Raw genomic sequence first — 13,993 nt, forward strand, 5'->3', positions numbered from 1 at the left:
TTGACACAAACGGGAGATTAGAAATGGGACGATAGTTATGTTGGATTTTGGGGTTGAGGCCAGGTTTTTTAAGGACGTGTAACAGGGGATAGCGTCATGGGTGCAGGTGGTGGTCTTTATGCCAGAGAGTAATGTACCAAGTTCAGAGGGGGTGACCTGGGAGAGCTGGTGACAGATTGTAGGTTGGGGGGCGGTGGAAGTGGAAATGGCCAGTTGGTTGTAGATGGTGTCAAATTTTGCCTGGAAGAATAATAGAAAAGGAGTTACATTTGTCAGGTGAGAAGGAGTGGGACGCGTTGTCCATGGGTTTGAGGACCTTATTTATTGTGGAGAAGAGGGTCTTGGTGTTTTGGGAGTGGATGAGGCTGGAGTCGTAAGTGGAGCGTGCAGCGTTGAGGGCGTCTTTCTATTGCTGAATTGTAGACCTTGTATGATACGGTGTGAACCGGGAGTCCAGCTTTGTTGGTTGAGTCGTTTCCTGGTTTTCATTAGGCAGAGTTTGGGGGTGTACCATGGGGCAGTGTGGGTGAAGGAGACATATACCACTTTTCATCTTGAAAAATCGTCTTTGAAAGATATGAATTCTCGAAAAAAAATATAGACACGGCCTGGTGATGACAAAAGGGTTATTGATTGTCTGAAGTGCCAAGACTGTTTAACGGGTGTTTTATACAGGAAATATGAGTGCAGTCAACTAGAGCCCGAGGTGCTTGTTGTTCCCTGTACGTCCACGAGGAGGAGCTGTTGTTTCACGTCGATCATCGTCCAAGGTAAAGCATTGTCACACACGCTCACACAAAACTGCTGTTCCCTCGGCTTGACACCTCTTGTCAGCCACGTGTGACCGCATCAACTTTGACCCGTTTACACCCGCTTGTGATGCTCACACAGTGTTTGGATTTGGATGATACTAATGCAGCGTGTTATACCGGAGACAAATTCCTTGTGTGTTCTACATACTTGGCCAATAAAGATGATTCTGATTCTGATTCTGATTCAGATTCTGATTTAGATTAATTTAGATTGACCCTTTTACAATTCAGTCTCAACCTGAACTTTTTTGGGGGTTTCCACACCACAGAGGGGCTCCTAGAGGCGGAAATTCGAGAAGCATGCCACTTTTTGTCTCAAAAATGTTCAACTTGTTTTTATCGTGACTGTTAGCTTGAAAAAAAAAACAACATAGTCTTTTTCTTTAAACTTGGATCTTGAAAACGTGACTTTTTATCTAGAAAAAGACAGATGTTTATCTTGACCATATATGCCTTTTTAACACTTTATATGCAAGAACAAAAATACCACTTTTTGTCTTGGAAAAAAAGTTGACAATCTATTATTCACCTGGAAAAAATTAACATTATTCTCATATTACAACTTTATGCTGAAAAGTATGATTTTGCTGTTTTTACCAAATATAATTTATCTTTTTAACTAGAAAAAGTATACTATTCCTCTCAGCAAATATATTGTTTTGAAAAAAAACATTCTCATAATATAACTTTTTTAATTTGGAAAAACATAAGACAAAATGTACAGCATTATCTCTTATTTAAAAAAAAAAAGAATTTGATTTTTCATTTTGGAAAATCACTTTCTATCTTTTGACTGTTGTCCTGAAAAAAAAAACGACCCTCATGAGACTTTATTTTAACTATACTAATGAAAAAATGAATGATTTAGTCTTTAAAATAGGATGACCTTTTATCTTAGATTTACCAAAAATACTTACTAATAAAAAAATAAAATAAAACTCTAATCATAACTATTCTCATCATATGATCATTACATCTTCACTCTTACGCTTTTCCAACTTCTTTGACTTCTTTTACTCCGCCAGCTGCTGTCACACTCAGTCGAACGGAACCAGAGCGCAAACATCCAATTGTTGACATTTACCCGGAAGTGAGTGTCCTCAAATAAGCAGCAAGTAATGAACCACTTGCTGCTTCATCATGTTTGATCAGCCCATCTCGGTGTCTGTTTCGTTGCCATTATTTGATGAAACCAAAAAGAGCGAAAAATGAATGTACATGATTTAGTGCACAATGAGAAGCAGAGCGAGAGAAAAGCGTGCTGATTAATCATGATTGACTCATTGAGAACGCACTCGTCCTCCATCCCTCCATCCTCTCGCTTTCCTTGATTACCGGGCCCCGCTCCATCTTTCCGTCCATCCTTCCATCGTCAATCTCTCTCTCGGTCTACCACCACGCTGTGTGATTTTCCCCCCTCATCGGGAGCGTGTCACTCTCATCCCCTTCATCCCTCCGTCCATCCTTCTTCCATCATCCTTCCATCTCAACATGACGTCTTGTACTTTCCTTTTTTCTTTCTTTCCTGACAGCGTGACACTCCCTCGCTCCTTCACTCGTACATGATTCATTTTTGTCACATCAAAGATTCCCTCTGTGTGTTTATTTATTTATTTTAACCTTAAAATGTTCCTGCCGATGCATTTGAGGTATCTGTCGTCATCCCTTATAATACCTGTATGTGTGTATATATATGTGTTCTTGTCTTTGTGTCTTGCGCAGCCCTTTACCCTTTTAATGTATGGACATTTGTCTATATGTGGACATTTAAGACTTTCATCATGTTAGAATACGTGTGTGTGTGTGTGTGTGTGTGTGTGTCCAGACTTGTATTTTTATCTAAGTGTGGCCCAATTCTTTACATTTACACTTTTTCAGTGTGGAATTTTGCTTTTGCATTTTATCTGATCCACACCAGAAGTATGCTTGGATGAGTATCTAATTATTGTGTGTGTGTGTGGCTGTGTGCATGTCTTTATATATGGTGTAGCACAAACCTTGACATCTACGCTGTCACAGTGTCACTGCATGTGTGGCCTTTTTATCTGGTCCACACCAGGAAAATGCTAGGATGAGCTCCTTATTAGTCCGTATGTGTGTGTGTGTGTGTGTGTGTGTGTGTGCATGCCGGCCTCAGCTGGAGCAACAGTGAGTGTTGACACAGCTCGTCTAATGCGGATGCTCCCACAAATGCATCATGGGAAAGCGTCCTATTGGCCTGCTTTTCTAATCTCCCAGTCTGTGCTCTGCGTACATCTCCCCATAGCTCTGTGCTTGAGCGTGTGCGCGCCCGCACGTGTGGCAGCTGCTTCTCTGCAGCAGCAGGAAGCAGTGAGAGCTCACACACGCACTCTCGGCATGTCCTTTTCTCCTCTCCTCAAGTGACCCTCTTCCTCATCTTCTCTTTCTCACTCTTGCCCTCTTCCCATTTTCACCTTTTTATCTCCTCCTTGTAACCGTCGTCCTGTCTTTCTTGAGATCTTATTGTCTTCCCATCCCTCGTTCCCTAGCGTCATCCCCATTTGCATAAGGCATGGAACGGAACGGTAGTTATGGAGACAGTGTACATTCATCCATCTATCCATCCATCCTTTGAAAGCACGTGTCCTCATAATGGTGAGCTGGAGCCAACACCATCTGACTTTGTGACAAAAGGTGGGGTACACCCTGGACTGGTTGCCATCGTATTCGAATATGGTAAATCCTTTTTTTTTTTTTAACTTACTGTAAGTCATGTTTACTTTACAAGATTAAAAAGTCGTTTTTTTTAACACAAATTGAAAATACTATTTTTTCAAGATAGAGACATTTTTAAGACAGTTTTTAAACTTTTTTTTTGTTGTTAAAGGGGAAGTCAAGTTACATTTTTTTACAATATGATCTATGCAGCCCCAATTTTCGACTTGACTTCAAATGTTTTATTTATTTATTATTATTTTTTAGCCGGTCAGATTTTTTTCAAGATCGCCCTTTTTCATTGGATTAAAAGATTTTATTTTGTCAATAGCGTTCCGCTTGGCCAGTCGATACCCGTCAGCTGCCTCTGGGGTCCCACAGGCCATAAAGGCTCGATAGGACTCCTTCTCCCTTACTGCTGGTGTCCACCAGCGAGTACGAGGGTTGCCGCCACGACAGGCACCAACCACCTTACGGCCACAACTCAGATTGGCCGCCTCAACAATAGAGGCACGGAACATGGTCCACTCGGACTCAATGTCCCCCGTCTCCCCCGGAACATGGGAAAAGCTCTGTCGGAGGTGGGAGTTGAAACTCCTTCTGACAGGGGATTCCGCCAGACGCTCCCAACAAACCCTCACAATACGTTTGGGTCTGCCAGGACGGACCGGCATCTTCCCCCACCATCGGAGCCTACTCACCACCAGGTGGTGATCAGTTGACAGCTCCGCCCCTCTCTTCACCCGAGTGTCCAAAACATGCGGCCTGGGAACGCCTCGGGATCCCCCGGGGAGAGCTGGAAGAAGTAGCTAGGGAGAGGGAAGTCTGGGCTTCCCTGCTAAAGCTGTTGCCCCCGCGACCCGGCCCCGGATAAGCGGTAGAAGATGGATGGATGGATGGATATTTTGTCAATTTATTTTTAAGATGAAAAAGCATTTTTTTTCATATTTGACCAGATTGGTCATATTTTTTTCAGATCAGAAAGCCTTCTTTTTTTTAAACTTTAATTTTTTTTATTTTTATGAATATTCTTTAGAAAATGTGTCTATTCTTTAAGTATCTTTTCAAGATTAAAAACAAAAACTTTTCCAAAATAATTGTTTTCAAGGTAGTCTTTTTCCCTCATAAAAATTGTTTTTCGAAGATTAAAAAAATTAACGAAAATTCTTTTTTCAGAAGATAAGACAATATTTTCATGGAAAAAGCTTTGTAGATTGCTATTTTTATATATTTGGAGGGAGCTGCAATACCCAGCGAAAATCCACAAAAACATGGGAATAACACGCAAATGCCACACAGCAAGGCCAAGGCCACGATTTGAACACAGAACACCAAAGGTGTCAGGCAGACACGCTAAACTTTGCACACCGTACTGCTGAATGCCGTGTACAAGACGTTCAAAGTAACCTTGCATAATGAGCCAATAAATCCCATCGGTATGTAAAGTGCGCTTTCAAATTGGTGCCGACTGTCAAAACAAATCAAGAAGAAGCAGTCTGTGGACTTGGATTGCTAAAAGTAACGTGTCACGGGTGCACACATTGGTGGAGTAGTGCTGAGGGTTGACAAGTTCACGACAAGGTCAGGCCTGACCAAGAAAGCTTCTGAAGATGAGGGCCTGCCTCCTCTGTGAAATTCAGGCTACCGGCTGGGCTGTTGATGTTTCATCATCACGATCCTCATCACTAATTCATTCACACGCTGTACGACCTTCATCCATCAACGTGAGCCCAAGTGTAAAAACACCTCTGGCTAACTGGACGCAATAGCCAAAATCAAAAATAACTTGCTTATTCTTTTATTGACCCCAAAAGAGAGCACTGAAAACAGAACAATCTTCTTGGAGTTACTGCCAGTCACATACATTCCTTATCCTCTGCGAAGAACAACAAATGCTGTACTGATGAGCTGAGAGTAGTACCAGTATATCTCTTTCTATCTCATACCGCCCCCAGGTGACCAAGGCTGGCCATCATTTCAATGGTCATGGAACAAATTGAACTTGTATCTCAAGGCACTTTTCTTCTCGACACACAAGTACAGCGGACATGAACTAGCCAATTTTCCATTTCCTCTTTTAAGCGGGTGACGCAACCGGCGACTTAATTCAGGCCTGATGTGTTTACATGGGATGGCCAACGCTTGTGAAAATACAGTATTGGGCGAGAGATTTTGATTTGAGAAAATCCAGTAATTGCAGTTCGTACCTGTTTACTTATTATTTCTTTATTTATTCATTTAAATGGACGCTCCGATCCAGCAACTTGATCCATCTCCCTCCATGCAGATGTCCATGTGCGGTATTTTGTGATTCTCATTCGGCCGGCTCCCACCGGGTCCCCATTAGTCCCTCCTTGCTTGCTTGTCAGTCTGCCGTTGTAACTGAGGCGCTCCCCGTTGCCTCAATACTGCAATGTAGCACCCAGCATCATTTATCATCCCGTAATTGCGACGTGCAGAAAGCTGGTCAGTCATCAACACCCCAAAATGATGAATGTGGTGACTCATGGGAGACTCTTAGTGCACGTGATGGGGAAAAAAATGTAGCACGTTTTTAGTTTGGCCTGAATACAATTTTTATTATGACTGCAACCGTAGTTTAAAATGCACGTGTTCATTTTTTTGATGACACGTCCTCTGTGACACCAATGCAGAAGTAACATTGAGCGAACATCAAGTGTGTGCGTGTGTGTGTGTGTCATTGTCATCAAGTGTGTGTGTGTGTGTGTGTGCGTGCCCTGCGCTTGACTGGTCAACCATACAATGGACTGGTTGCCACTAAATCAGCAGGCAGATAGAGCGAGACAGACAAGCATTCACTTTCACAGTGTCACTATGCACAAACTGAACCCAGCTGATTTCAATTCTGTTTCAGAAAAAAAAGTCTTGCCGTCCACCCTTCCATCCATCCGGCGTACAATTTCCTCCCTGGGTTTTCTCCAGCTATTCCGATTTCCTCCCACATTCTGAAAACATGCATGTTAGGTTCTTTGGATACTCTAAATTCTTAGTAAGTGTGAATGCATCCATGCCGTCAATCACCGAGACCACCCTTCACACTGTCACAGTGTGGCACTGAAACCGCATTGACTGCACTGAGTCCAGTTCATGGATTGGTTTTCCCTAAAAATACAATAAAAGCAACACAAGCCATAATGAATATCTCTGCATTTGGCATCTGTGCCTTTTCTGTAGCATTCCATATTGTCAACACACACCTTAGAGGTGTGTCTCCCCATGCGTGTGAGTGTGTGTGTGTTTGTATGTGTGCCCTCGCTAACATCAACATATCCCTTGAGAAGTCCCCCAAACATGGCATCATGAATTTTTCAACACTGACATCCGCCATCTGCACCTAGGCCAACCCCCCCCCCCCCCCCCCCCCACACACACACGCATGGACACTGTACACACTCATGCCACACATGTTCTGGGCATTATTCCTCACACGCATCTGCTCTGTTTCCGGCGCTCTCACCTCTGTCGCATCCTCTGTCTGTGCACCTGGTTATAAGAAGCCTTGCTACTACAAAATTACATAATGCATTCATTTACTGGGTGTCTTCAAACGGACAATAAGACAGAAATTGGGAGAGGAAGACTTTAGGGCGAAAACCTGGCCCGATCCTTCCAAAATAGACTAAAACTTTTACCTGGGCATATACTGTAACTGGGACCAAGGTCTGTGTAAGGTGCGCACACTTCGCGAAGATTTCGACCATCAACGTAACCATTTCATCCATTGTTGCATATGGAATTGGGAATATGGTTAAGTATTGTTGTAACACACAATGTGTATGTTGTACCATATATACAGTATTATTGTTCTTTTGGAGTTGTTGGTGGCCGGTTGGCTCACTTACCTAAAACCAGAAATGGGAGTGTGCAGTGGAGTTTCGCCCCAGCACTTAAGAAAACGCCTACAGCTTCCAAATCAGCCCAATCTGAAGCCTAGGCTCGCACATCGACCGAGCACTCTGTACTAAGAATTCCAGTCAGCCTAGGACCTTCACCAAGACAACTCGATGAATGTAGCACTTAGCCCGAAACGTCCAAATCAGCCTGAAACCAAAATCGAAACCTTCAAGTCAACATAGAAGCCAAAACTAGCAATATTAGTCAACCTAGACCTCAGACCCCAGTCATCGTCATCAACCAGCATAATTATGTCTGACCTCAGAGCTTCTATTGTCGTTTTTCCACTATGTGGAAAAACACTATTGATTGAAGGGGAAAGGCTAATGTATTTTTGTATTGTGAATGTGCGTGTCAGTGTGTGTGTGTGTGTGTGCGCGCGAGCACGTGGAGCTCACTCACAAGCAGCGAGTGCATTCTCTGCAGCCTGCCTCACTTCCAATTAGTTGCACAACTGCCTTGTGCCAAGTTGGCTGATAACCACTTTGCATACTCCAGCCCGGATGCCCTGCCACACACACACACACACACACACACACACACACACGCGCACACACACCACACACACACACACACACACTTTTACACACAGTGACATGCACGTAATTCACACTTAGACGCTACGCTAGTACTTGGTATACACATGACGTGATAGAACTGGTAAGTACGTTGGGTGCTCACACAATTATTTGCATACCGTACACGAATGAACACAAATGTGCACTTCTATCTCGATGTGCGCTCACATTTAATGTGGCTTACAAAATGACTTGGTAAATTAAACATGATATGCAAAGTTACACGTAGAGCAGGCGAAAGGCCCCCTGCGTACTTTAATCCAGCCCACTGACATTGACATTTTCATGAGTCCTGTAATATTTGCTGCATTGAGGTCGTCTCATTTTAGTCCTTCTCCAAACTGATTGATTCAAATGTGTTTTCTCTTTTTCAGAAGGAATTTGCCCAGCGACGAATAGTGCTTATCATTCATCCATGCATTTTCTTTTGCGCTTCTCCTCTCCGGGGTCACAGGTGAGCTGGAATTCGAGCAGGAAACGAGGTACGACATGGGTTGGTCGCCACTTGCTAGCCACTCGCAGGGCACGTATAGATAGACACGCATTCGCACTCACAGTCACACCTCGGGACAATTCGGAGACTTCACTGAACCTAACATGCATGTTTTTGGACTGTGGAACGAAACATGAACACAGGAAGGCCGCCGTCCGGATTCGAACTCGCAACCACGAAAGTTGGTAGCGGAGGGGCAAACCATTGTTACCGTGCCACGCATGTCTATTACTCACAGTGCGCTAAAATTCATGAGTTGAGTGGGCTACTTGCTGGGTCGCCACCACTCATCTTGCTTTAGCTTCTTGAGTGCCGGGGCAGGACAGTGAGTGATGTCGACACATTTGTGCCGGCTCGCCTCATTTCCCCGACTGTCGGATCTTGTTAAAGCTCATTAATAGCATGACGAGTCGCTGTCACTTCTTTTGACTCACATGAGGGCATCAGGCAAATCCTCATTCCATTACCTTTATATGTGGTGTTAGCACTAGCCCTATAGTGCTCATGATACTTTTCAGAGTTCGGTTAAAACACTGGAAAATTCTAAAAGCTATGTTTCTAGTTTATTTCCTTGAGGTGAAGAACAAACATTTTCACCCAAATCAGTTAATTTCATCTAACAAGAGTCCACTAGCTTATTGCAATAATATAATGCAAAACGCCAAAGACAAGCTAATGGTAATTAGCACATGATTCAGTGACGATAACACTTTCAAACAACTAACACTTTAAGCCGCATGGCGCAGCAACACACATAATCAGAGTACACAACAGAAGAGAATTAAACATTGGATATCTCAAGTCTTCAAATTTAACGCTGACATACAACGCAAAACGACATTGAAATTAGCATAGATGTTACCAATATTCCCAGAAAAATGTCTGCCAAAACTTATTCATTCCAGATGATGCCTCATATCAAAGCTCTAAAAAGCATTAATAATAAATCCAGTAAATACGTCAGCACATAAGCATCATAGGAGTCAAACAATATGAAAATATGTCAATGTCAAACTTGGTGCACACACACACACACACACACACACACACACACACACACACATATATATGAGTGACACAGTTCTTTCCTGCTGCCGGGGAGCAGGAAAGAAGTTGGAAGAAGCTAATTCTGGCACGCCGTTCCTGCACATGTCCCACATATACGGTGTTCGTGTCAAAACATCTCACAAACACACACAAAGAAAACACATGCAAAGCAAACACACACACACTCAAGCACACATCATTGAACGATTGCGCTTGCAGGGTTGCAAGATCATATTTGCTCACTGGCATGAAGGCAAAGGCAACACCCCACCCCCGGCCTTCATTCCAGGACATACCGACGGAATTATGTCAACACTTTTAGGCTAAATGACGGACGCGATAAGCCAGACAGTGAAAAGTTATTTACGAATACAATAAAAAATCAGCAGCAATCCTGGCTTTTGTGTTGTAACAGCAAATACAAATTAGCGCCCCCTGCAGGTTCGGAGGCTTATAGCACAATATTGCAGAGTTTCTGCCGCCTTGAGAGCCACGGGGATCAATTTTGCATTGTTCTGCTGATTGTTGAAGTAAAAAGCTGTCATCTATTATTTTTGATCGCCAATCAAATAAGCCATTTCTTGACAAATGGCTTTTTGATTGCTATTTGTTGGAGTCAATGCATGCGGTGTTTGTGCTGTTTATGGTAGAGCTGCAAAAATCCATTTTATTTTTCTTACTGATGTCACGTGTGTATTAATGTCGAGAAACGCTATGACCTTTTTCCATACGTGAACTATAAATCTTTATGTGTGGGCACTTTTTCAACATCACAGAAAAGTTTGGACGCAGTTTCCATAAATTGCAGCGTATCTAGAAATTATTAGCCGATTTGCTCAATGTTTCACATTTACCTTGAAACTCTTGCTCATAAATTTGTCATAATGAACGTTGACTCTTTGTTTTGTATTCATTGAATAGACATGGACAATGGCCACCAATATAAATTCTAGTCATAAATCATTCAATCGCACAATGACTTTTTTTTTTACGTCTATTTATTTATTTATTTATTCATTCTATTCTTGTGAAGGAAGGCAAACAATTAAGAATATTTTTTTAACTGAGCCCGCGTTTTATGTTAAACAATGTAACATGACCAAAAAAAACTATTAAAATAAAATAAATTGTGCTTTATACAAATCAATATTACGTTCATAATCAAGTCTGGAAGTCAAATCGAGTTCTTTTCCCTCCACTTTAGTCGACATGTTAACTTAAATCTAGCCAATATGAAACAAACTGGCAAGGTGTATTTGTCTTCTAATCTGTTTTTGTTCTTTAGGAGTTGAATTTAACGCTGGAATTTAGTGAGCGTTTACGTGGCGTGACTGACGGTCTAGTGTGGGTGTTTTGTGTGCTCACTCCCTCCGTGTGTGTGTGTGTGCGTGTGTTTGCGCGCGCACGAGCAGAATAATTGGAACTTCAATGCCCACAATCCCCATAAGACTCCTCAAACCTCCCCTCCCTCTTCCGTTCCCAGTCGTCTCCTCGCTCCCATTGGTCAGTGCCTGATATAACGTCAGGACCCAACGTGGGGTCTTAGCGAAGACGATTGGCTCATCTTCATCCACTCAGCGCGCGAGGATAGACTCCCGGCAAGCCGAGCTTTTAAGGTGGAACCAGGCGATAGCCGCATCTGAATAGGCGAAATTGAGACGTAAAAGCACTGGAAAAGAGTCTTTGCGCGCTTTTTGGAGCTTGTTGTTGCTGTATCAGGAAGTGGAGGGCAGAGCGGTGCTCTTCATGACAGGTGACCTTTTCTAAATGTCATCTTTTCTCACGATTCTAAGTGCATCGATAGTTATTTACATGTGTTATTAGTGAGTATCCGCGGAACACAACCCACGCCCCATCTCCAAACAGAGTGTGGAATTAACCACGAACCTCTTTGGTCAAAGTACTCAAATACATCACGTAGTTTCCCCTCATCAAATGATCGTGTTTGTAAGTGATTTTGACAGGTGTTTTTTAAAATCAAGACCCTCTTTACGCTCATGTTTAAGTCATATTTGAGCCATCTCAGTGAACACACGCCATTTTGTTAGGGTTCACGTGCGTCCAAGACTAATTTTAAAACGTTTTCTTTTTCCGACCAAAAAGATGTGAAAACAGCACAATACAGTTGTGTCTGGAGAGATCATTTGAATTCGTCAGGCGGTTTTAATGCAAAGCATTCAAATCTAAAAATCCTCTTTCCCCGTTGAACTAAATGGAAATGCCATTGGTCTCAGAGATGCACTTGAACTTTTAGAGATGATTTTTACCTTCCTTTGGCGCTGATTCCGAATCTGGTGGGTTTTTCCGTCTATCACATCAGGGTTTCAGAAAATTATATCTAATTAGAATATGATGAAATAATTTAAATTACATTCCAGTGTATTGTTTTGTAGAACCATGAGAACGGTTGTTTTACAATGTGTGGTTTGTCTGGCAGGGAAGTCAGTCTGCAGGCCCGATACAATTTCTATACAAACTATGAGACTGAGCCAGAATTACATGTTTGTTTTCAATGATATCAGCGACGAATCTAGTATCTGGTTTGTGGGTCAGAGTCCTCAGGGATACGCTCATTGTTTCTTTGTCTTTTGTTGAACATCGATACACGTAATGAGAGGACAAAGTCGACCTGTGAAGTTTCTGTTCTTGTGGGTAATTTTACTGTTGTTAATTGATGCATTTGGAACTGCTGATGTTGCCACAATTCTAATCAAATGATAAATTATGCTTTGGCATGGTTCCCACAGATCCTTAAAAAGTCTGAAAAGGCATTACATCCACAAATCTACAAATGATGATTAAACACCGAAGACTGTCTCAAGGAAGCTGCAATATTAGTCGTTTTCCTCAGAGGATAAAGAATATATGCCTGTGGAATTTAGTTGTATGTTCTGTCCGCTTGTGTTTACACGGCTTGTGTTCAAATATCTAGAATTTTTTAGATATTAATGTTTTTAAATGACCACAATGCCAACACAAAAAGAAAAATCCACTGAGTGATGGTATTTCACTTGTAAGACGAAATACCACTGTAATGCTGCAATTTGTCATTGTCTTTGCTGTTACCAAGACAAGAAGTCCAACTTGAATTTAGGGGCTGTGCAAGGAGGCGTTCCCCAGAAGTAGTTTGTTAATGTCCCCGTATTGTATAACGGGATGTCAGTACTGTATGTGACCATAATTAACACTTGAGGGCTGCCCTCTGGCTGACCCTCTTGTTATCAAATGCCTTACTGGAAACCCTGCGCCCACATGCCAAGACGGCTGTGTCCAATTCAACAGTGCCGGATTAATAGTTGTTTGATCAAGTTCAAAGGCAGAGCTGCGACGGATAAAGTCATTATGAAACGGGGCCAAAAGACGTCTGGGCCAGGCTGGTGCTCTCAACATGGAAAGACTTTAAATAACGCGACTTACCGAGCCGTCCTGTAAATAACGTGTGCAAAGAAGGTAACAGCCGGGACAGAAATAGAAAAACAGATCTTTTTAACTGGACTCGTGTAGGGGTTTTCTGGCATGTTGTTCATCCCGCTCCGTGTTTGAGGTAGTGATTTTTGACGACGTGTGGGTGTAAAGCTTCATCACGTCATGTGTGACACCTGCCGTAGTGCCACTGCCTTCACTTGATCTGGATGACATTTCATTTGGAGGCACACTTTCTTGCTGCTACTTTGGTGTTCTTTCCTTATAGTAAAACACCTGACAATCGGTATTTAGGAAAATACCTTCCGCATCACACTTTGTGTGGAGAGGAAAGTCAAAGGACAAACTGTGGGATAGGTAGAATGGGGTGTTTGCGCAGTTGTGGGAGGAATACAGCAGACATATTTGCCATCCAATGGAAGAGGCTCCCCTCATTCCCTGTTCACTGCATGATGGAAGCGGACTCGCTGAAGTCCATGTAGGAGATGGACACGCTAAGAACAGCAAGAAGATCTCCGCTTCCGAATGAAGTAAAGTTGGCCGCTGTGGAGTGGGCTCTTGGAGACCACTTTTTCCCCCCCGATCATGCGTGTGTGTCTGACAAATACCCTGCCTGGTAGCCTGAAAATTGCCATGTCGGCATAAAAGTAATTTACATTGTGGTATTTTTGATTGGTTGCGACATTTGCAACGTTCACTTGCAATTCAAAATTTCACAAAACTAATTGGCGACATTCGACCATTCGTGAAAAGTAGTTGCAGAGCGTTGCTTAGTGCGCGACTGTCCAGTTGGCTTGGGTCACGGCATTCGTTGTGCGGCAGACTTCAAACTTGCATGCCAATTAAGAATGTTCAAAGTGAAAGGAATTTAGACTGGGCCAACATCTGAAGTTGGGTAATGTCTGTGGCGCTGGGCCATTGGGCCACCATTAATGTCGAACCGTGTTCTATTTTTTTTCCCCCCCTGGTGACCGTTTGACTTTAATTCAATTCATTTCTTTGACAAATAGGATTGCAGTTGTCCACTATATCGCGTGTCATTTTTCACT

General features: G+C 42.7%; 1 protein-coding gene across 1 annotated transcript in view; it reads left to right on the forward strand.

Moving 5' to 3' along the window:
* Positions 1–11,257: 11,257 nt before the first annotated feature.
* tle2b (TLE family member 2, transcriptional corepressor b) overlaps positions 11,258–13,993 on the forward strand; it is a 64,032-nt gene continuing 61,296 nt past the window's right edge. Inside the window, exon 1 of the mRNA XM_086115133.1 lies at positions 11,258–11,274. The gene's annotated coding sequence lies outside the window, so the exon portion shown is untranslated. The remainder of the gene's footprint in view (positions 11,275–13,993) is intronic.

Source organism: Hippocampus guttulatus, chromosome 7, assembly GCF_054856545.1.
Source record: "Hippocampus guttulatus isolate MCC_2025c chromosome 7, RoL_Hgut_1.0, whole genome shotgun sequence".
In the NCBI taxonomy this organism is placed as follows: domain Eukaryota; kingdom Metazoa; phylum Chordata; class Actinopteri; order Syngnathiformes; family Syngnathidae; genus Hippocampus; species Hippocampus guttulatus.